The 25,548-nt window shown below is 41.0% G+C and overlaps 1 long non-coding RNA gene across 1 annotated transcript in view; it reads right to left on the reverse strand.

The window, feature by feature from the left end:
* Positions 1 to 333: 333 nt before the first annotated feature.
* LOC138802345 (uncharacterized) overlaps positions 334 to 25,548 on the reverse strand; it is a 47,170-nt gene continuing 21,955 nt past the window's right edge. The window contains exon 3 of the long non-coding RNA XR_011364751.1: positions 334 to 450. This is a non-coding gene — a long non-coding RNA (uncharacterized lncRNA). The remainder of the gene's footprint in view (positions 451 to 25,548) is intronic.

The raw sequence follows: 25,548 nt of genomic DNA on the forward strand, positions 1-25,548 counted from the left end.
GGGCAAATAACGTCCGTTGTTGCAAAACAATGACCGTTAATACTGATCATACTCATTAATGTTTTGCAACTACGGCCTTTATTTGCCCTTATTTTTATCTAGTGGCAACATAGCCTTTAGCATTTACTGTCAAGCTGAGAGGCAAACGTGTGGATGAAAATGGAAAGTGCCTGTGATTGATAGTTTTATTCAAACATGATACAGTTGTATAAAAGTGTTTTTTGTTCCCGTACATCCAGGTATTCATGTGAGGTCTGCGTAAAATGATTTAAAAGCTCCTTTTACAGTGAAACAATTCAACATTTCCTACGTAGACTTACACAGCTGAAAAGGCGAAACATCTCATTTCAAAATATGTTGTTTTAGGGATTAATGGCTGAAAACATATCTACTGACAGCCCGTCATGGCTTGTAACTTTTAAGATTTTCTGTCTGAGAAAACTTCCTGCCCTGAAATGTAAAAAATAAATAAAATAAGGCAGATATTTTTAACTTTGCGTGCTAATGTGGCTGTAGAGCAAGAGAGTCATCGAAAATACTTCTACAATCGGAGTGTAATTATAAGTTGCTGTATGACTCAGAGACTTTGTGGTGTTGGCTCTCATGCAAGGTTATGGGCATTAGTTCACCTTTAGCCCCTTAAAGTGTACCTATCCTTATAAGAAACTTTTGACATGTCATAGAGACATGTGAAAAGTTTTGATCGGTCGGGGTCAGAGTGCTCATCGGGAGATATCTCCTGATTGGTACAGGTCTGAGCACTCGAACCCGGACCGATCAAGAGGTTTGACATGTTTTTGTGACATGTCAAAAGTCTTTTTTTAACGATAACTTTAAAGGATTTACCTTACAACTGCTTAGGCTGGGTTAACACTACGTTTTTGCAATCCGTTTTTTGGAAAAAACGAATGGAAAAAACACATGCATGTGTGTTCATCCGTTTTTCCATTGAATTCCATTATAAAAACCAAACGGATCAAAACGGATCCGTTTTTTTAACGTACACAAAAACGTAGTCAACCTCATTTTTGTGTCTGTAAAAAAAAAACGATCCGTTTTGATGTTTTTTTATAATTGAATTCAATTGAAGAAATGGATCAAAACGGATGCACACACGCATCAGTTTTTTCCATCCGTTTTTCATCCGTTTCTTTTTTGCAAAAAACTGATTGCAAAAACGTAGTGTGAACCCAGCCTTGAATAGAAGTTACCTTCCATCATAATATGAGACAGTGTTCACACTTTATACTCTGTGGTTTCTAATTAACATAAACAATATGAAATTTTTGGGGAAATGCCAAATTTATCAATAGGTAATGCTGGATCCAATGTCAAAAAGTTCTTTTGGAATCATCTAGGGGCTAGGGGGCATAACATAAAGACAGAGGCCCAGATGTACTAAAATTTTCCATGTACAGACTGAGGACCCTATTGCACCAAGCGATAATCGGACAAATTAGGCCAATTATTGCAGCATGTAATAGAGACAATGATCGGCTGATCGTGTATTTAGGTCTGGACCTAAAATCATCTTCCGTCGACCGCTCATAGCTATGTGTAGTAATGGGGCGCAGCCACCAGCTAAAGATTGAATACAATACCTCTCTATGCTCCCGGTCTTCTCCTGCTCTCTGCTTCCTCCCGAGCGGTGATTTGTGAGCAACCTGTCAGCTCAGACAGGCCGCTTTGAAGCTGAAGCCACCGGTAAGCAAGCAGAGGGTAGGAGAAGACGTGGAGAGGAAAAGTATAACAGTTTAGGGCAAGGGCTGCACGGACATCACTAATGATATCCGTGCAGCCCTTGCTAAATGATTATGGAGCTGTGTAATAGGCTCAGTAAACAAGCGCTTCTTAGTGAATTCAGCAGGGAAATTGGGGTAGGGGCCTTATGTAAGATTAATAAATGTCTCTGTCAGCAGAATTCTCCATATTGATGTATTTTTTGTGGGTAATTATAAAATCACCCATACCCAAATCTTATATTTCACTCAGTGGATAAACTATGTATTTGAAACTGTAAAGGCCTCATTCAGAGTTAAAAGTTGGCCAACCCACACTGGATTCACCAGTCTAATGTGTATGGAGCCCTTTAGACTTTCCCCTGATATAAAGGATCAGGTATGTTGGATATCAGCTGTCCAAACAACAACAGCTGTGCAACAAAGACAGAAAATTTATTTTTTAATACTTTTGCTGCTTAGGACCCCTTATATATAAATGTAAAAGTGCACCTTCACCCAGAAGAGATACTGTGGAGATGTATTTAGTTTATTTATTTATTTTGAATTAACTAGTTTCAGAAAGTTATACAGATTTGTAAATTCTATTTTAAAAAAACCCTCAAGTCTTCCAGTACTTATCAGCTGCTGTATTTCATGCAGGAAATGGTGTATTCTTTCCAGTCTGACACAGTGCTCTCTGCTTCCTTCTCTGTGTAAGGAACTGTCCAGAGCAGGAGAGGTTTTCTATGGGGATCTGCTGCTGCTCTGGACAGCTCCTGACATGGACAGAGGTGGCAGCAGAGAGCACTGTGTCAGACTGGAAAAAATTGCTCAGCCAGCTGTGAAATTGCAGCTGGTGCGTGATGTACTCGGATTCCAGCCACAGGTAACTTTATACATATTATGTATGTTCTCCATGTTTTTGCCTGCTGTCCACAGCCGCTGCAGGAACTTCAGAGACGGTCTCAGAAGTGACAGGCTGCTCAGTCAATCGCTGGCCGAGACAGGACAGAGCCATGGCCTGTCACTTAAGAAAACAGCCCTGAGGTTGCAGCTGCGGCGGCAACGGACAGAAGCTAGTAATACCCTGGGGATTGTGAACATGTATGTATACAGTTTATTATTTTACACTTAAAAGGCAAGGGCTGCACGGACATCGCTAACAATGTCCGTGCAGCCCTTGCTGCATGATTATTAAGACATTTAATAGTCTCTGTAAGCGGGCACTGATCTAGCCGTGTAATACCGCCTTTAGGTAAATGGCCGCCTTAAATCAGAAGTCCTCAGGTGCAGCATAGTGCTCTTTGGTTCCTAATGCCAAATCTGCTTCAGGCTCCTTACCAACCCCTGCTATTACATTTCTACACAGGATAGTTTAAAAATACTTCAAGACTATGAACTTCACACCAGTTACTGCAGTAATCTAGATGCTACTAAATATTGTTTGGGATGATCCTCCAGTAGCGCTCTTAGCCGCAGCCATACACGTCACCTTCACTGCACTCCCCTGGATCATCCTGCTAAAATTAAACTAAAGCTCCTGTTTGTATTTGTTTAGTTTCATTACATCTGCTGCAGCTTCCTCTCTTCAATGACTAGACAGGTTCAAGCTCAGTCTTAATTGCTTCCTTTTGAACAAAAAAACAGTCTGCAAAAAACCCTTCAGGTAAACCAGCATTTCCAGTCTCCCAAGAAAAGGGCGACTGCCGTAGATCACCTGTGCAAACAAAGCAGTCCACGTAAAACAACATAAAAATGGCAGAAAACCAGTGAAAAGCGTCAGAATTCTTAGTGGCTATTATCAATATCTAAGGTATTATCTTACACAGCTAAGCAAACTCGGAGATGGGCTGTGCCAGTAATCCTAGGGAGTAGACTATCAACACAGAAGATCACTGACGTAAACACAGTCTGCTAGTCAGAGCCCCGTATTCTGCATCAATATTCTCCCGCACAATATATATATATATATATATATATATATATATATTGGTACCTTGGTTTAAGAGTAACTTGGATTGAGAGTGTTTTGCAACAATAATTCACAGTTTTTCTAAATTGTTACTTGTTTTAAGAGCATTGCTTTGGTTTAAGAGCTCCCTGTACTGGGCGGAAGGGAGTGATGAATGGGCCAGTCTGCATAGCGGGGTCTACAGCCCTGTACTCTGACCCAGGAAGTCTCCCTCACCTTCCAAATCATTTCAGATCCACCTCAGGCTGGGGCTTGCATCAGGGGACAGGACTGTGAAGTTAATCTCTCCATAGCTGTAAACCCTCTCTCCCCGGACAGAGAGTGCTGCTATACTGTGCCCACATCTGCCCTGCTCATTCCTTCATGTTCCCTGCAGTCTCTGTCAGTCTTTGTGTTTCCCATCCTCTCCATTTCTGCTATAATGTGCCTGCACTTACACTCACACTGCTGTATAGAAAAGTTTCTGTCAATGTCCTCCTGCACAGCTCGGTGATTCTCACTTCCTGATATTTTTGGGGTGTGGAACCTATTGTCTGCATTTCAATGATTTCTTATGGAAAATTTGCTTTGGTTTAAGAGTTATTTGAATTACAAGTGCATTCCCGAAACAAATTATGCTCGTAATCCAAGGCACCATATATATATTATAGAAAAGCGGACAGACCATGCAAGTTAGGCTCCAAGTCAGCCACTGGGACTTGGTTCAAACAGCCCTCTATTTCAAAAGCCCACAAAATAATATTCATTGCTATGCTTCCAGAAGCATGATAAGGTGCAGGTGTGAAAAATATATAAAACTTTATACTATTATATTAGTATATGTATAGGTGTTGCTGATCTGTGTCGGAAAAGTGCCAGCCATTGTGATGCCCATAGTTGCAAGAGGTTTCAAGCAAAGCTGCTCCTAAAAAGTAACATATGTTTTTTTTCATGCTGTTTTGAAAAGTTCCCCTTGAAATCACTCTCCAGACAAGAGTGGCAGCCTGCCCAGCCAATCACTGGCCCCGGCAATGTCCCGTCTGTGTCAGTAAATGGCTAAGTGGATAGGAGACAGCTGAAAACTCGTGAGACAAAGAGGAGGGTAGCGTGGCCAGGTACTGCACCAAAACAGCCAAATAATTGTTTAGCTGTTAGTATGGTTCATTAACCCCTTAGTGACCGCCACACGTATTTTAACGGCGGCCACTAATGGGCTTTATTCCAATGCGAACGCCTTCTAACGGCGGACGCATCGGAATAAATTACCGCCCGGCGGCGGCAGCAGTGCGAGGGATCAGTGGTCACCCCACAGATCGTCCGTGCCACCCCAGATTGCCCATAAACACCCCAGATTGCGAGTCACCACCCCAGATAGCAAGTAAACACTCCCAGGTTGCCCGTCATTACCCAAGATTACCTGTAATCTCATTTAAAAAAATATTTTTTAGTAACTGCGCTATTCTAATAACCGATACTAGCTGCAAAATGACACTCCTTTCCTTCTGAGCCCTGCTGTGTGCCCATACAGTGGTTTATGCCCACATATGGGGTACCGTTGTACTCAGGAGAACCTGCATTACAGATTTTGGGGTTCGTTTTCTCTCCCATTCCTTGTAAAGTTGAGAAATTTCAAACTAAACAAACATATTATTGGAAAAATTCTAGTTTTTCATTTTTACTGTCAAATTTTGAATACTTTCCTCAGATACCTGAGGGGTCAAAATGCTCACTGCACCCCAAGATGACTTCTTTGAGGGGTGCAATTTCCAAAGTGGGGTGACTTATGGGGGGTTTCTCTTCTGCGGACACTACAGGGACACTGCAAAAGCACCTGGTGCTCAGAAAATTCTACAGCAAAATCTGCACTGAAAATGCAAATTTTCTCCTTCCCTTCTGAGCCCTGCTATTTGCCCATACAGTGGTTTATGCCCACATTTGGGGTATCTTTCTACTCGGGAGAACCTGCGTTACAGATTTTGGGGTGCCTTTTCTCTCCTGTTCCTTGTGAAATTGAGAAATTTCTAACTAAACAAACATATTATTGGAAAAATTCTAGTTTTTTCCTTTTTACTGTCTAATTTTGAATACTTTCCTCTAATACCTGTGGGGTCAAAATGCTCACCGCACACCAAGATGTATTCTTTGAGGGGTGCAATTTCCAAAATGGGGTGACTTATGGGGGGGTCACTCTGCTGACACTACAGGGGCGCTGCAAACGCACCTGGCGCTCAGAAACTTCTACAGCAAAATCTGCACTAAAAATGCTAATTGGCGCTCCCTTCCTTCTGAGCCCTGCTGTGTGGCCATACAGTGGTTTATGCCCACATATGGGGTACCATTGTACTCAGGAGAACCTGAGTTACATATATTGGGGTGCCTTTTCTCTCTTTTTCCTTGTGAAATTGAGAAATTTCAAACTAAACAAACCTATTATTGGAAAAATTCTAGTTTTTCATTTTTACTGTCTAATTTTGAATACTTTCCTCTAATACCTGTGGGGTCAAAATGCTCACCGCACACCAAGATGTATTCTTTGAGGGGTGCACTTTCCAAAATGGGGTGACTTATGGGGGTGTTTCACTCCGCTGGCACTACAGGGGCACTGCAAACGCACCTGGCGCTCAGAAACTTCTACAGCAAAATCTGCACTGAAAATGATAATTTGCGCTTCCTTCCTTCTGAGCCCTGCTGTGTGCCCATACAGTGGTTTATTCCCACATATGGGGTACCATTGTACTCATGAGAACCTGCGTTACAGATTTTGGGGTGCCTTTTCTCTCCTGTTCCTTGAGAAATTGAGAAATTTCTAACTAAACAAAAATATTATTGAAAAAATTCTAGTTTTTCATTTTTACTGTATAATTTTGAATACTTTCCTCTAATACCTGTGGGGTCAAAATGCTCACCGCTCACCAAGATGTATTCTTTGAGGGGTGTACTTTCCAAAATGGGGTGACTTTTGGGGGGGTTAACTTCGCTGGCACTACAGGGGCACTGCAAACGCACCTGGCGCCTGAAAACTTGTACAGCAAAATCTGCACTGAAAATGCTAATTGGCACTCCTTCCCTTCTGAGCCCCGCTGTGTGCCTATACAGTGGTTTACACCCACATATGGGGTACCATTGTACTCAGGAGAACCTTTGTTACAAGTTTTGGGGTGCTTTTTCTCTCCTGTTGCTTGTGAAAATGAGATACTTTAATCTGAACAAACATATTATTTGAAAATTTCTATTTTCCATTTTTTTCCGGCCTAATTGTGAATACTAATAATTTATATCATCTGACTTTCTTTTTTTAGAAGTAGAGAATTTCAAAGTTTGTAAAGCGCAAATTTTTTAAATTTTTCATGATATTTTTATGTTTTTCACAAAAAACACACAAGATAGTGACCAAATTTTGCCACTAACACAAAGTGCCATATGTGACGAAAAAACAAACTCAGAATCGCTAGCATATGTTAAAGCATCACTGAGCTATAAGCGCATAAAGTGAGACAGGTCAGATTTTGAAAAATGTGCCTGGTCATTAAGGTCCAAATAGGCTTGGTCCCTAAGGGGTTAAGGTTTGGTTTGCAAGTTCAGAAATTTTACGCCAAAAATTCAGGAACCTGGTGAACTAAATTTTTAAAAACTTCATGTCTAGTCAAAAGCAAGCTTTTCCCATAGATAAATAGTAAAGTTGATGTAATCCAATAATTTTATGGTTTCTCATGGGCAATACCACAGAGAGGGTCATGCACAGCCAAATCACTGGTGCTCATGGTGTGATGTACCAAACAAACCACAATTGCACATAAGAAGAGAAAGTGTATGTCATAAATCACCAGGCACACAACTATATGTTCAAAAATATATAAACATCATCTTTATTAATATATTAGTACATACAGAAAACAACCCTACCCAAAGCCCAAAAACATTAAAAACACTTAAAATACCCAAAGAAATATCCAGGAGGGACCCTTAACCAATACATGGGGTCCCTACCTCCCCACACTCAGTTCCAAGATATATGAACTCACACTCCACAAATAAATTACAAATGATACAAGAGACACAAAAGAAACCAATAACTCATAATTACCAAAGTGCAAGTGCCTGTAATCAACAAAGTGCAATACACAATGTGCATGTATATACATTTAAAAGAAGTAAATGAGTCCAGAGGTTAACTAAACCAAGGTACATAAACTCAAGTGTCACCCCATGGAGTGTGGTCAGCTGAGTGGGGTCAAAAGCACCCAAAGTTATTGGTTTCTTTTGTGTCTCTTGTATCATTTGTAATTTATTTGTGGAGTGTGAGTTCATATATTTTGGAACTGAGTGTGGGGAGGTAGGGACCCCATGTATTGGTTAAGGGTCCCTCCTGGATATTTCTTTGGGTATTTTAAGTGTTTTTAATGTTTTTGGGCTTTGGGTAGGGTTGTTTTCTGTATGTATTAATATATTAATAAAGATGATGTTTATATATTTTTGAACATATAGTTGTGTGCCTGGTGATTTATGACATACACTTTGTCTTCTTATGTGCAATTGTGGTTTCTCATGGGCAATTACATGATGTTTCGGTCTGGTCTAAGGGGTTACTCAGTCTGGCACGAATAAGATTTCATGCATAGCAATGTTCATACTTCTTGTGGTCTTAAGCCCCAGTATTAAACAGTCCAAGCTGCGCTGTAAGCAAGCACTGATCTCCTAGATCGATGCTCACTTACGGTGCCTATTACATAGCTCAATAATCGGGTTGCACGAGCTGCGTGAACAATTGCTAGATTGTGCGGCCTTACTGTTATTCAGCTGTTGGCCACACAGCTCCTATTACATGGGGAAATGAAGGGCCGACAGCTGATTTTTTTTTTTTTGCATTTTCTTGTTCGTCAGCTGATTCTCAGCCCCATTACATGAAGTGATTATTTGTCTGATTGGGAAATGTATTAGGACCTTTAATTGCTAGACCACAGGGATGACCACAGGGATGGCCTCCACCCTACACAGTAGTATAATGAATCCCTAAGGGCATGTTCATAGGGACAAATACAGTACCATGGCCCAGATAAATCAATCAGTGTGAAACTAAAACATGTGCAACAAATCACAGCTCGGTTTTCATTTTACTGAAGCTTATTAAGATGACAAAGCTGAGCTGTGATTGGTGGAGGAAAAAAGCTTTTTTTATTTTACACAGATTACAAACATAACAGATTAAGCCTAGGTTCACACTATTTAAAAATAACGGCCGTATTATGCCGTGATTATGAAATACGGCCATTGTTTTTACATAGTGTGAACCTAGCCTAAGAATGTACAGCAAGTGGCTTCTGTGCTCTCCAATTAATTCAATGGGAGAAAATCATACAGTTTCAGGACCTGTTCAGAACCTCACTATTTTTTAGAGGGGTTTTCCAGCTCTACAAAAACATGGCTATTTTTCCTCCTCTCTTGTCTCCAGTTCAGGTGTGGTTTGCAATTAAGCTCCATTTACTTCAATGGAACTGAGTTCCAAACCCAATCTGGAGACAAGAGAGGGGAAAAAGTGGCCATATTTTTGTAGCGCTGAATAACCCATTTAAGATGAAAAATAAAACTATTCTTACATCATGGTTTGTTATCTGAAGAATGGATGTTTATTGCCTTTTAGGCTTCATTCACACATCAGTATTTTTTATTAGTATTTGCTAAGCAGAAAATACTGAATCCTTTATTAACCCATTAATTTCTATACATCCTGTAAATTTGCAGATCCGCAATGCAAAAATATTACAGGTTGTAATGTGAATGTGGAAAATTTGTGGGCGGGCACATTGCAAAACTATCCACATCTGCATTTTTGTGGCATCACAAAGCTCCTCCTGGCAGCCATTTGTGGAGGAAAACATCACCATGTTATCCAGGAAGTAAAGCCTTGATGCAGTAGTAAGCGCAGGGAAATAAGACTTCCATAAGTGTATATTGGGAATTTGTAACTTTTTGGGGGGCAATACAATACTTTAATAAAAAAAAAAAAAACTTCACCGGACTTCTCCTTTAAGGCTTTGTTCACGCTATGTTAAAATGATGGATGTCTTTCATAATGACAGCTGTCATTGCGGTATTTGCGCAATGGCGTCCGTAGAGATGAGCGAACCGGTTCGCCCGGCATGGGATCCGGTTCGGATTTTCCCAAAAATCCGAGTCCGATCGGATTCGGATTTTTGGAAATCCGCTCTGATTTTTTTTCTTCTTGCTTTCTAAAATGGCAGCCGCCATTCTAGAAAGCAGTAAGTGTTCCGGGCTGGAAAAGCGCTTTCCCATGATTTCCGGAACACATCCAATCAGCAGGGATCTTGTACTAGCCCACCCCCTGTGTGACGTCGGTATTGCTTTAAAAGGAGCAGTCACAGTGTGTAGAGGTAGAGAGAGAGAGAGAGAGAGAGGAAGCAAGCTGCTGTTGTGTACTACAGACTACTGAGAAGATATTGTGGGAAAGGAAAGGAAAGATTAGGAAAGCGGACAGGAGAAACATCTAGTGATTGAGAGAGAAATATAGAGAGGGCGAAAGATAGATAGATTAGGCATTGGAAAAGGGTGCACGGAACCAAAACGTGCTGTACAGATATACAAGCCTATACTTCTGATAGTGTGTATATCACATCTGTCTTATCCTGAGAGACAAAAATACCTGGTTCAGGTGTATAGCATTGTATCTTAAAAAAGTGCTATATACCCAATTTCTATACTTGGACCCTTCTGATTGAAAGTGTGTATATCACATCCGTCTTATCCTGAGAGACTAAAATACCTGGTTCAGGTGTATAGCATTATATCTTTAAAAAGTGCTATATACCCAATTGTTGACTACTGCTGCTCCTGCCTGGCCTCCATGTTGGCTACTGCTGATCCTGCCTGCCCTCCATGTTGGCTACTGCTGCTCCTGCCTGGCCTCCATGTTGGCTACTGCTGATCCTGCCTGGCCTCCATGTTGGCTACTGCTGATCCTGCCTGGCCTCCATGTTGGCTACTGCTGATCCTGCCTGGCCTCTATGTTGGCTACTGCTGCTCCTGTCTGGCCTCCATGTTGGCTACTGCTGCTCCTGCCTGGCCTCCATGTTGGCTACTGCTGCTCCTGTACTGGCCTCAAATGACTATTGCTGGACCTCCACTGGCCTCCAATGACTACTGCTGCTTCTTCACTGCATTTGTGACCTTTTTCCTGCATAGACCCTGTAATGGTGAATGTTTCCTGCACAGACCCTGTAATGGTGAATTTCCTGCATAGACCATGTAATGGTGAATATTGAAGTCTTAAAAAAAAAATTGACTTTGACATATCGAAAAGATAATGATGTTACTGACATGTAGAGCCCTAAATTCAACCTAATACACCACCCCCGTATCACATAGATGCTTTAAACTGTGAAATCCGAAGAAATCCAAAATTAGGTCGGACCGAACTTTCAGAAAAAATCCGAAAGTCCGGTCGGACCGAACTTTTGAAAAGTTTGCTTATCTCTAAGCGTCCCTTAATATGAAAGATTTTCTCCATGTGAACATGCCTTTACTATAAGGTATAAGGTCACATCAGGAGGCGTAAAAAATTAATAGCTATAGTCAAGAAAATACAAAGGGACTTGGCATAGTCTACAGCTGGGTGTGCTGTATTCTTAATTATTTAAACATTTATCGGATAAACATGAAGATCATAACATAGAAACTGATGGATTATAAGCAACAACATCAAAAACCACTGGTTCCATCTTTTTCTCACATCTGTTTTTACTTGTATTAGTATCACTTGCAGATTATATGGAGACGTGTCTGTTCCTATCACTCAGCAGAAAATATTCTATACTCCTACTAATTATTTCACAGATTAGGAACTTGTTTAAAATATTTGATATAATTAAGCAATTTGCTTTTTCAATCCCTTTTTAATCTTGTTTGTTTTCATAACAATATGGGGCAGATTAAAGGTAGAAGCTCTTACGGTTGCTCAGTAGTCAGATAGTGAACTGCAATTACTAAGGCCGTTCTCTATAACCCTGTGCACCCTTCCTAACCTGGAGGCGTAAGGCTGATAATCTGATAATAGGGAACCATTAGAAAAACATCAATCTCCATGAATCTTTCAATGACTCATAATGATTTATTTGATTTATTTGTAGAGTATGCCATGAAAACTTTAAAGGGTTATTCCTTTTAAACATTTCCCCAGACTTTGCTATAAATGTCTGTACCACCTTTTTCTTCAATGTGGTGCCATCTTGTGAGGTGGTCGCTAACCGCTGTATTTAGGTGGCAAATGAGTCCTGGAAAACATACATACACCCTGAGGCCATGTTCACACACTGTATTTTGGCATTAAACAACAGCCATTTTTGCAGGTTGCAACAACGGCCGTTATTTAGTGACATTGATCAATTACAGTGTACCCTGTATACACTACGGCTGTGGTTCTCTGCAGCCACACAAAATAACTGACAGGTCTATTTTATGCGGCCGCTATTCAATGAACAGCGGCTGTACAGGATAGCCTGCACTCACAATGTAAAGTACGGCGCCCAGCCGTATTTTACATTGTGGGCTATGGCAAATTGGAGAGCGGGCACACCCAAATGTGTTCGCATTCCAATTAAAATAAAGTGATGTTCATCCGGACGATACTGCAGTATCGGCTGGGTGACAGATGTAAGATAACGACCATTGTTTAACATTGTTGTCTTACCCTGTGTGAACATGGAATTGCATAAAAACTAATTGTCCACTATTCACTTGTAAGCCATAATAAAAAGGTTGTATGGTTAAAGGGAATATACACTTTCCATCACTGCAGAACGCAGAGTGTAATTTTTTGCAGACTGTTTTCTGTCTATGGAACAGCAGACACAAACATAAGGTGGTATTACAAGGAACGATTTTTCAACGATAAACGATCTCACGAATGATCTTAATCATTCACCCTATTACACAGGATGATGATCGTTACTTGCAGTCGTTCTTGCGCTCGTCCTTTCCTGGCTGACTAGGGAACGAGTGAACGACACGTTACTACACCGAACGAGGTTTGAACGATTTGTGAACAATTAACAATAAAAATAGGTCCAGAGTCTATCAAACGATCAACGATTTCTCGTTGGTCGTTTAATTGTTGCCAGTTATTACACGTAACGATTATCGCTCCGAACCATCTAACAATTTTTTGAACGATAATCATCCTGTGTAATAAGGCCCATAGTCCAAGTCCACTGATTGCCCACAGCATTCGTTGCACTAAATATGGAGATGCAACCTGGGAACTTCTCAATATCTTATAAAGGGAAATTAGCGGCACTCACCAGTTTAGAAGCAATACCATAGTTCCTTTATTAAAAAAAACAACATCATAACTGCAGGTGAGACGCCAGTGCAAGCCAAAGTGTGTTGCCGGTTACAGCTGTTTCGCGCCCCTTTCGGCGCTTCTACAGACCCTGGGGGACTTCTGCTTAGTGACCGGAGCAACATCTTTGTAAAATATCTAACACTTTCTTGAAGTGATACCTGTTTTTGCTAAGATAAGCTTCTTAGGTAAACAGTGTCACATCTTCACAGCTCTTACAGTAAAGAACCCTTTTACAGCCAGATATTGATCCCCTTCTCCTTCTTTCTCTTATCTTGTTCTTTTGACATTATTAAAACACAAATAGCACTAAAGAATTGAAGCAAAAAGATTATGAAGATCATGCGAGTATTAAGTTAGTAAAGGAGGAATGGGCATCAGAGAAGGTGGTAAAACAGGTTTACTGAAATGTGGTAATTACAGTAATTTGTTCGCCTTGCATGATTTTCTTCTAGAATTTCTAATCAGCCATGGGAAAAACATCAAGTTCCATCAAGTTCCGTAGCCGTAACATAATTAATCCAATATATTTTGCTGTAGTCAGATTATTTTTGGGGGGCTAAACCAAGTTTCATGAGAAACTATTCGGAATTATTTAGTTATACACACCAGACTATACTATAAGAACTTTGCTTGGGTATTTAAAGTGTAGCTAAAGTTTTAACCTTGGTAACATGTCATAACTTATAGATTGTAAGCCCTCGCGGGCAGGGCCTCTTTCCCCATGTACCAGTCTGCTATTTGCCTTCATGTAATGTGTTTTTGATCTTGTATTGTTCCTGTTTATTACCCCTATCGCTTGTATAGCGCTCTGGAATTAAGGGCGCTCTAATAATAATAATAATAATAATAATAAGAAGAAGAAGAAGAAGAAGAAGAAGAAGTTTTGATCGACAGGGATCTGAATGCTCAGAACTCAATTAATTCCTAAAACAAAGGGATAGAAGTGATCAGCTGAGCAGATAGTCCGTGTGACAGATTTATCTCATCTTTGTCTGAGTAGCAGCTAAAGGCCCTACAACATGAAGCAATAATCTGCCCCACCAGTCTGATTTGACAGATTATTTCTTCCTGTAATAAAGACAACGGTCATGTTGAAGAAACAATCATCGGGCTATCATTGTCTTTCATGTTGACAAATCATCGCCTGCTGACCGCACATCGCTACGTGTAACAGCAATGCATGGCCAATGGCTGATGAATGTGTAAAAAAATAATAAACTTCTGAGCCGATCTCTGAAGTAACAGGCCACTCAGTCAGTCACTGGTTATGGCACTGTCCTGTCTTGGCCAGTGATTGGCTGAGCAGCCTGATAGTTCAGAGATCGGCGCAGAAGCAGCGGCGGCTGTGGGCAGAGGGCAGAAGCTAGAAGAATGCCATGGAGCATGGACAGGTATGTATAAAGTTTATTATTTTATACTTAGGGCAAGGGCTACATAGACTTCGCTAAGGCTCCATTTACACAGAAAGATTATCTGACAGATTATCTGCGAAAGTCAAAGCCAGGAACAGACTATAAACAGAGATCAGTTCATAAAGGAAAGCCTGAGATTTCTCCTCTTTTCATAGCCATACCTGGCTTTGGCTTCATATCTTTGGCAGATAATCTTTCTGTGTTAATGGACCCTTACGTGCTCCATGCAGTCTTTGCCGCACGATAGATGAACCATGTAATAGGCTCTGTAAGCGAATGCTGATCTAGCAGATTGGCGCTCGTTTATGCGGCATATTGGGCCATGTAACATACTGTAACCTTAAATGGTCAACAATACAAACTACAAAGGTGACCATAAGTTTTGTGTTCAGGTTTGCCATTAAAACAATTAACTTAACGGGATAGACTTAATAAAGCCAAATCGTGACATTTTCTGCTCATTTTGTGCCATGAAAGTTGGTGCATGTTGGCACAACCTGCTCACAAGACATTTCTCAACCCATTTGTTATAGAAAAATGACCATCACACCAGTTGTACCAAATATCACACAAAAGAGTAGTGGACATGGGACGTGCCAAAGACACCTCATAATTAAGGCCGGGTTTACATATGTCCGGCGGTGTGGCGGCGTTTCCCTCCGGCGCAGGAGAAAAGCGCCGGAGGGAAACGCATCTTTGAACTGATCCCATTGTTTTCAATGGGATTGTTCAAAATGTGCGGCGGCGAACTAGTGGCCGCCGCATCGCCGGACCGTCGGTGCGTTAGGACGCATCTTGCATCCGGTGATGCGGCGCCGCACCAATTCAATCGAATAGAGCGCCGGATGCCTTGCCGGGCAGGACGCATGCCGTTCGGCTCTGGCATCCGGCGTTCAGGCAAATAGTAACACAAAATAAACATATATCTCCCCCTGTGTGCTCTCCCCCTCCCCTATAGTCCCCCCTTGGTCCCCCAGTAGTATATCACCCCCCCTGTTTCTCCTCCAGTAGTATATAGCCCCCCTGTTGCCCCCCCAGCAATATTTAGCTTCCCTGTGTGCTCTCCCCCAATTAGTATACAGCATTGCTGTGCGCTCTCCCCCAATAGTATATAGCCCCCCATGTGCGCTCTCCCCCTCCCATATAGCCCCCTGTGCGCTCTCCCCCTCCCATATAGCCCCCCTGTGCGCTCTCCCCCTCCCATATAGCCCCCCTGTGCGCTCTCCCCTTGTAGTATATAGCCCCCCTGTGAGCTCCCCCAATTTAGTATATAGCCCCCGTGCGCTCCCCCGCAAATCCCATTGAAAATGACAGGAAAACATACTGGGGAAAAAAATGTCAACTGATGAGCGCAACTTGTGACAACTGATGACAACTGATGGAAACTGATGGCAACTGATGGTTTTTAATGAAAAGACGGATAGAAAAACTGATCACAACTGATGCATTTTTGGCATCAGTTGTGACATCAGTTGTGGTCAGTTTTTAGGCAAAAAACGCAACTGATGCCAACTTATATATGTAAACCCAGCCTAAGAGAAGCTTTGCACCATGTGTGTCATATTATTGTGGCTTTAAATGGACCGACTCAAAAATGGTCCATGTAGTGCCCAGTCACCAGCAATAGAGTAAGGGTGGGTCCTAGAACCTGCAAAGTAACTATGTGAATGTTCAATTCTCCATTGAGTTTGATGCACACAGTCAAGGCAAGTCAAGTAACAGAAGGACATTAGCGAACAAGCTGGGTCATTCTCAGTAAATGTGGGCCAAAGTGTATCTGCCACGGAAAAAAATAAATAAATTGAATGGTCCCAGAGACACGTTAGAAGTTTCTATCTCATTGATGGATCTGCACCATTTACACAATTGCTAGAGACCAAACTGTTTCTCTGGGAAGTCTTGTTTTACCAGCAGGTGCACAAAATACTAATGGAAATTTTTGCTCCTACCGATTTGTTTTACAAAGAATAATTATCCCTGATTTGGTAAAAACATCAAAACAAAACAGGTAATTATCAATGACAGCGGATAACACAGAACTAATAGCAGGGAACTGAGGAGCTTTATTATACGTATTGCTACTTAATTTATCCATATCCGTTTCAGTATAATTTGCATTTAAAGTTGCCTGAAGGTTGTTATCAGGATGCTTTTGTGGATAAAAGGAGCAATTCAGTTAATAAGATCATGTTAGAGGATAAGTAAAGTGGATGTCCGAGTGCTTTCCTTATGACGCATGCATAGCAGTTTATACAAAACAGAAAACTGTTCACAGCGAAAGTCCCCTTACAGATCAGTAAAAATAGCTAAACTGGGCAATTTTGGTGGCTTCAGCCAACTCTACGCATGGGGGATCTCAGCTGATTATGTTGGGGGAGAGAAGAGTTGGGCATGTTGGAATCCAACTGCCTGACCCTTTTGTTTCCCAGGAGATAAGCCTCTGCCAAAGTTATCAGTCTTACCCCTCCTCTTTCTCCATTGAAAACATGTGAAGTGTCTGAACAAATTATGTTTAAGGGCAGATTAGTGTATAGATAACTGTGGAAAGTGCATGGCCATCTTAAAGTAAATATGTTAGCTATCTTAGCTAACTTATGTATGTTCCAAAATGCTGGCAATGATAAAGAGCTGTTAAGGTAAGGAAACATTGTACCTCTCATATATCTATCTGTGCTTCCATAACATAAAAAAACATTTTTATTCTCTGTTGGAAAGTGTCAGGGAGGCAATATAAATCCCTTAAAGTACTGAGGGTTGAAATGACTCCTTTCTACCCTTCCCATCCCTATTCCTGCTTGATTGGAATGAGATTTGGAAGCTGGGCTGGACTGGGCCCTGCTTCCAAATCTCATTCCTGCAATGTGAATACAAATTGTGCACAAGTGTAAGATATATAAACAGGGCTTGGCTTCCAGCTAAATGTCAATCAAGCAGGAATAGGGATGGGAAGGATAGCAAGGAGTCATTACAACTCTCTACCCCTTTTCCATGATAAATTCCCCCCCTAAGACTCCATGCACACTGCCGTGTTTCATCCATGAAATGCAACCAGCAAACAGAGCATGTTTCATAGATGAAATACGGTCATGTGTATGTGGCCTAACAGTTCACATAAATATTGTTTTCTACCTTTCATTCAAATAAGGTAAATCTTTTATTAACATGTCTACATGTATGTTTCTTATACACCTTGTCACAAATAGACCATGAGCCCTATTACATTGATTAAAAATAAAAATTGTCTCACGCATGTACTTTGTTTTAAAGTGTTGGACCTCACTCACATGTCCGCAAAATTTGTCCGTTATGACAGACCTTCAAATATGCACAAATTTATATCCCATTGGAATGTGTCTATTCACATATGCAAATTTTGTGGATCTGTGATCCGTGCTGCACAGAAAACAATAACTAAAGCGCATGTCCTAGTGTGGACCGTAGGGATCCTTCTCTGCAGATCTCTGTGGATGCACTACGGACACATTTGTGCAGACAGAAAAATATACTGATATACTGATGTGTGAATGAGGCCTTACTGTCCTTTCCAGTAACTTTTGACATGTCTTCAGACATGTCAAAAGTTACTGACTATAGCATGGTATAGTTACTTACTATACCATTTCACACTCCCAAGACCCTCTACGATCCTAGGACACAGTCGGAGGCAGTATGTGTAAGTGTACTCCACTTCCTGACCGACAGGGAGATTTGTAGACTCTAAGGCTACGTTCACACAGAGCAAAAGGAGCGGATTACGCAAGGAAATATTTCCGCCTGAAATCAACTGACACTGAATTCCGAGCAGAATATAAGCAGAATGCAAGCAGAATCCCTGCGTATTCTGCTAGGAAAGTGTTCAGCTCGTAATCAGCTCTTGACAAATTCAGCGCGGAATACTCGAGGAATCCGCGCTGAATCCGCATGCATTCAGCGCTGAAATTCAGCGAGTATTTGGTGAGTAAACTAGACTATACCAGAACATATACTAGAATCCTCCTCCCCCCCCTTTTCCCCATTTCCGCGCTGATTCAGCGAGTAATTTCCGCTTGTATTCCGCTTGTATTCCGCGCTGAATCCGCGCTGAATCCGCGCTGAAACAGAAAATCAGAGCCCCATTGATTTGTATAGGCTTCCGCTAGCGGAAGAATGAACATGTTCATTCTTCTGGCGGAAAGCGGATTAGTTCAGTGCGGAAATTCCACTGTGTGAACTGCAGAGCAGAATTTCCATTCAACACAATGGAAATTAGCTCTGCACCTATTTTAACGGCTGAAATTTCAGCGCTGATTCAGCGCAGAAATTCAGCTGCTTTTGCTCAGTGGGAACGAGCCCTAATAGAGCAAACAAGTGACATATGATTGACAGTTGGGGAGTCACACTCTGTCTCCGGCTGTATCTCAGGATCACAGTAGGTCTCAGGAATAAGACCCGATGCAATCATTGACTTTTGACATGTCTGATGCTGGTTTCACTCAGAAGTACAAATCCTCCCTCCCATTTTCCATTCCATTTGAATCCATTTCTGCTTTTGGCACAAAAACTGCAGAGGCAGTTTTAAAAAAAAAAACTTCTGTGTGTTGTTCCAGCCTGAGGGTTTTAAGGATTCTTGTCTAAAATTGCTATTTTTTCATATTCCCAGCAGTGAAAAGTCACTTTCATTCCCACATTTGCACAAACAAACCAAACTGGTTTTACTGAACTATCCAAGAAAATTCTTTAAAGGCTTAAAAAGCCATGATGTTGAAAGACTAAGATGTTAAAAGTTTTAAAAATGTATTTGTTTTTTTTTTGTGTGGTTTGTTTTTTGTGGTATGTTTTTTTAACATGGGAGGCTGACAGATGATGTTGGTTTGCATGTCTATACATTTATGCATACAATCCCTGAGTGCGGTGTTCTCCTGGCTCATTCTCACAATGGGTCAGGGCCTAAACACTGAGACCCAGACATATCAAAAGTTTTTACATGTCAAATTTTTTTTTTAACACAACAATGACACTTTAAGTTTCCACCAACTATTAGTTGGCTTAAACTGAACAATAATGTAATGTGGTTCTTGAATTTGGCGCATGGTATTGAATCTAAAATTATGTTCATTTTCCCTGAAGTCACACCCACTTTACCAAAGACCACTCCCCTTTTCTTTTTTTCTTTTTTTTTTTTAACACCAAGTAGAAATACATAATAAATGTAGTGGAAGTCATGTAAGACTTTTTTTGTGTGTGTGTGTGTGTGTGTGTGTGGGGGGGGGGGGCACAAATTGCATTTGCAATAGCAAACATGGGCCCCTGGGGTCTTTTGCCACATTTGTGTTTGTAGCATTAAAGTAGTGGGTGATCATTATGTATGACATATTTTGCTTGTTACGTGGCATAGGGATCAATGATCTGCATATTAAACATCCAAGTCTCTATGGTGACGTTCAGTGGTAGCCCAGTAATTTCACAAGCCATTGATGGCTGACTGTTACAATAAGGAGCCAATGAACCATCATATTGCTGCAATAAATTCCTCCTGCTCTACAATGTACATACTAGTGCAGCCCACGTGTCAATAGGCACCTGAAAGCCATATATTATACTTAGTGTACTTTGTTAGTTTTCTTGAACTTAAGAAAATGTAAGATATGTGGAACGCTCAGACGAGGCGTCGTGTATAGGCGAAACAGCCGTAGGCCGCCATGTCCTTTAATCTGCTACATTAAAGAAGAGCATGACCAAATACCGGTGAGTGCTGTGAACTCTTGGATCATACGGATATGAGGTAGAATACCCAATAATCTTGAATGGTACAGAAAAAAAAAAAACTATTGCTACCTGGAAACTGTCAACAAGCAGGCTAGCTGCTGCTGACAGAACTTATTATGGCTTTATTTTTATTCTACTTATGGCTTATGTGAGCACCCAGGAAAGTTAGGCTCATTAACACATCAATGCGTTATGTTCATCAACATATGAACATCCAAATAACCCGATTTACATATGAATAGCATGAAACTGCGCAGTGAATTCATGTGTTAATGAGCCGGACTGCAGAGCCCATTCATGTGGTAATGGGACGGTTGTCAAGGATATTCATGTTTTGATGTTCATGGCTACAGGAGGTATTAAGGTGTTAATAAGCCATCCAGACCTACAGTCCATTAACAGTCTAATATTAAGCACTCAAGGTAATAAGACACAGAATAACAGATCTGTCAACAGCAGTTTTTAAGTGTTTCTAGTCAGTTTAAAAAAACTAACAAAAATTTGATTGAACTGAATTCATTGCATATATAGTGGTCCAAAAGTAGGTGGACAGTATGTGTAATAGGTTTATGAAGGGGGAGATTTATCAAACATGGTGTAAAGTGAAACTGGCTCAGTTGCCCCTAGCAACCAATCAGATTCCACTTTTCATTCCTCACAGACTCTTTGGAAAATGAAAGGTGGAATCTGATTGGTTGCTAGGGGCAACTGAGCCAGTTTTACAGATCCAGATGAATACGTGTAAATGTTATTATTTTCTGTCCGCCTACTATTGACATTTAGAACGGAGTGGGATTCATTTTCCAATGAATCTGTGAGGAATTAAAAGTGGAATCTGATTGGTTGCTAGGGGCAACTGAGCCAGGTATACTTTACACCAGTTTGATAAATGTCCACTATGGCCTCTATCATCTGAATAATTGTGTTGGCTTTAGGGAGAAGGGATGAATTCAGTGAGACATCTTTAAAATAACACTTCCTCAAAAAATTGCCCCTTTAAAGGGGTTCTCTGGCAAGTAATTTATACAGATTTGTAAATTACTTCTAATAAAAAATCTAAATCCTTCAAGTAGTTATCAGCTGCTGTATGCCTTACAGGAAGTGTCAAAAACAGGACAGGTTTTCTATGGTCATTTACTCATTTGTTATCATTCCAGACAGTTCCTTTCATGGCATTGTGGCAGCAGAGAGCACCATATCAGACTGGAAAGAAAACACCTGCAGGATATACAACAGCTGATAAGTACTGGATGACTTGAGATTAATAGAAGTAATTTAGAAAATTGTATAACTTTCTGACACCAGTTGATTTGAAAAAAAAAAAAATTTCCGCCAGAATTCCCCTTTAACTAGAACAGATTTTCTATGATTTAAATTCCATTATATCGGCCACTCTAGAAGACCATTTTTAAGTGTTATTTTGGGGGATAGTTCAACAGTATTTTTTTTCTATACACTGTACTATAAAATACTCTAAATTGGAGGTCCTTTAAGATGGGCAGATTACTGCCTGATATGAGTGCCAATTTGCATGTAATCAGGACCGTTTAGATGGCTCAATACAAGTGTGGACCTGTTGTGCCATTCAACTATTTTGGCTTTAGACCACTCTCAAATGTGTTGACTAAGTAGGTCCTAGGTTTTTCACCTATTCACTCTGTTCTGTGAGGGTCTGCTCTTTGTTGCTATGGTCTATCAGGTCGCTTTTTCTAAGGGCTGTATTACATGGCCTGATCAATAATGTAAATGAGTGCCAATCTGCTAGATCAGCGCTCGATTACTGAGCCTATTATATTTGCTCAACTCTGACTATCCTGTATCTTAGACTATCGTGTATCATCTTGCCTTTAGTGTAGAATAATAAAGTTCATACATACCTGGCCATGCTCCCCGATGGTATATTCTTCACTTCACTTACAAAGCCTGCCTTTGAAGTGACAGGCCGCTCAGACCATCTCTGAAGTTCTCGTGGCGACTGCGGGACCTGGCAGGTCAGGTATGTATTAACTTTATTATTTTCTTTTCACAGTGGGCAGCTGTTGGCCGTGCATCGCTATTACATGTAGAGATGTGCAGTCGGTGGCCACTGATTTTAGGTCAGGACCAGAAGACACAATCGGTCAATGATTGCTGTCAACGACTGATCATTGTCTTCATTACACGGAGTGATAATCTGCCGAATCAGCCTGATTTGGCAGATTATCAATCCATGTAACGGAATCCTAAGCGTGATTCTGGTGTGAATGGCCCTACCCAAGTGCCACCCTACACTGAGGGATAGGGAGAAAGCAAGTGCTTGTATAGGCTCAGGCTGGCAGCAGGGTAGAATATTTAGGAACAGGCAAATGGGTCTGGGAAAGCAGCACAGGTTCATGATAAACAGTCTCGGTCATATACAGAAAAAGAAATATGGCACAAGGGATCAGGCAGCAACACCAGTACAGCAGTGGGAGCAGACTGCTAGCATTACACTGAACTGATACTATACTGATTTATTATGAGCTCTTTATTTAAAATTTTTGATATCTAAAATATTAAGGCCAGATTATGATATTAGATACGTACATTGCAATGAACTGACCATCCATCATTGAAAATACATTTGGTCTATAGCTCTGTTTTTTTTAAAGGAAGCTTACAGAGCTTTTAGCTTTTATTAATTAAATTTAAAAAAAATTACATTTATTGTTCTACAAAAAATCTGACTGTGGGTCTAACTGCATAGGAGCTTGCAGAGATACTCGTAAACACTGACGCTTCTCTTTTCTCACCCTTATTCCAAGGTTTTCACTTTATTATTGTTTAGCATTCCCACAAAAAGAGTTTTGCGTTTGCCCATTAAACTAACCCAAGAGCGGCCATTTATTAGCTTAAATAAAGCCGAAATACAATTTTGCTTCTAAATATTAGGTATACACGTCATAAAATAAACATGTGGATATTGGGTAGACTCACAAAACAACTGAAATGAAGGCTTCGGGGTCTAGCAGTTCTCACCGCTGAAGATGCTGGGTGTTTTTGTTAAGTACTTGTAAAACCACAATTAGCTGAACAAACCAACGCTACTAGGTGAGAGCTGGAAATGATGTAAAAAATGTTTATTTTTCTCAGGACGTCTACAAGTAAAACATGTTCTTACAATGATGAGCTCTAACTTGTAAGGAGAGTCATTATTCCAATGAGCTGGAATGTTTGGAGACACATTACTTGGTCTTTCTCCATTAACTTTTCACCACCGGACTTTGACTTGTTCATCTCTTTATTATACAACCTTAACTGTTCTAGGTCAATTCCAGATGTGAATCCAAGTGAATCTTTTAGACATTACATTCAGCGGGTCCATTTAGGAAATTGGTCAGATTGATTATATGTCCCAAACTTTTGCAACTACTTTATATTAAAATACTGAAGATTGTCAGCAGATAAAGACAACTAATCCATCTGGTCTGTCAATATATTATTTTTTATATTAGGTTAGGAGTATGTTTATCCTAAGCAGGCTTACATTCACGTACAGCATATGTCCTATACCTTCCTCCTGATGATACTCCTTGCAGAGTGAAACTAGTTGGGGGGCTATGCGGTTGTCCTTTTATACTTAGCACTCTCTCACCAATTATTTTATACTCAGATAGTAGCCTGCAGCTACTCATAATATAGTTTGATCACTAAAGGCCCTATTACACCAAGCGATTATAGGCCACATTCGGCCGATTGTCGTCTGTTATGGGCGATAATCACTTGGTGTAATATCTACTGTTAAAAGGCAATGATCAGCCAACATGTAAGATGTCGGCTGATCCTTGTCTTTCAACGAAAAATTTTAACGATAACGACAGTCTGCTGCCTGTCGCCACAAGAGATGAGCGAACCAGACGGATTTCTGGTTCGCATGAATCAGAAATCTCGGCGGCTGACTCCCGCTGTCTGTTCCCTCCATGCAGCGGGTGGATACATTGTTCCTTGTTCGCTCATCTCTAGTCGCCACGTGTAATAGGAGTTGCGGCAGCAGACCGCCATTATCTTCTATGGGCTCCTAAGATGATCTTTAGATCGTCCGGTAAGCCCCCCCTGCACTGCCGGCTCCCCCCCCCCCCGCCCCGCTCTTACCTGCTTGCTCTCAGTGCATGTAATAGCATGTAAGAAGCGAGTAGAAAACGAGGAGCAAACAGGCGCTGATCTGACAGGTTGGCACTCACTTGCTCAACCTCATCGCCCCGGGTAATAGGACTCTTTACCTTATCACCAATCTAGATTATTGGTGGCCCAGAGTGTATTATTATCAGTCACTTGTATATTGCATACACCTTTCTTATTTTTGAGACAATAAAAGTTACGTTTTATCTAATGGGGTACGTTTGGGAGTGAGTGGGCCTCTAACCCTTTGTAGGGTTGTTTTTTTAATTGCTTCCTGCATTACACGCTGCAGACAAATGACATTTCCTGACATTCTTCTCTTCATTGGGGATGTAGGATCTTCTGCTTTCTCCATCTCTGCCCATCACGACTCGTCTGGGCTCGGCTTGCAATTGGATGTTACAAGAAGTCAGGCAAGAGCAGACCGGAGGCATCATGTTATACTGTTTTACGGCCATGCCACATGTTCCTGTTTATGGGGAGGACAACGGTAGATATAACCGATGGCCAGATGATAGTTTGATCATCAGTTATTGAATGTGTATAAGGACCTTTAGCCTATCAGTGGCCATTAATTTGCTTAGACCCAGAACTGACTTTGACCCCGCGGCGGCGAAGTGCTGTGCAGCAGGAGAACAGTGGGGGTGCAGGGCTGTAAGGAATGGAAGTACTGTATAAGGTTTTTTCCACCAGGTACCACCTAGAACACATGTGTCAAACTCAGGCCCTCCAGCTGTTACACAACTACAATTCCCATCATGCCTGGACAGCCAAAGCTTTAGCTTGATGGAAATTGTAGTTTTGCAACAGCTGGAGGGCCTGAGTTTGACACCTTTGGCCTAGAATCAGAAATATGGTAGCATTGGAGTTAACGCAAGGTGCCTTTCTAGACTTTCCCACATTTAGTGCCTTGACCAAGGGATGTGTTTAAACATCTGTGTGTATTTAAAGAATAAATAGGTAAATAGTTGATCACAGACAGTGTGAACAGTACAGGCAGAGCAAATATTAGCCATACCTTACCAGCACATATGTTCATTTTGTAGACAGAAATTGCTTATATGCTATGAACTGCAGAGTCAACTTTTTAATGGGCTCTTAAAATGGGAAATTATAGTTTATTATGGTCATTTGCTCAACAATTGTAGAGTAGAGCCTGATGATGGCTAATCAGAGAATGAACAGCCCCCAGCAGGCATTGCTGTTAGGAAGCAGCAGCAAGGGCGA

The sequence above is a fragment of the Dendropsophus ebraccatus genome, chromosome 10, assembly GCF_027789765.1.
Source record: "Dendropsophus ebraccatus isolate aDenEbr1 chromosome 10, aDenEbr1.pat, whole genome shotgun sequence".
NCBI lineage: Eukaryota > Metazoa > Chordata > Amphibia > Anura > Hylidae > Dendropsophus > Dendropsophus ebraccatus.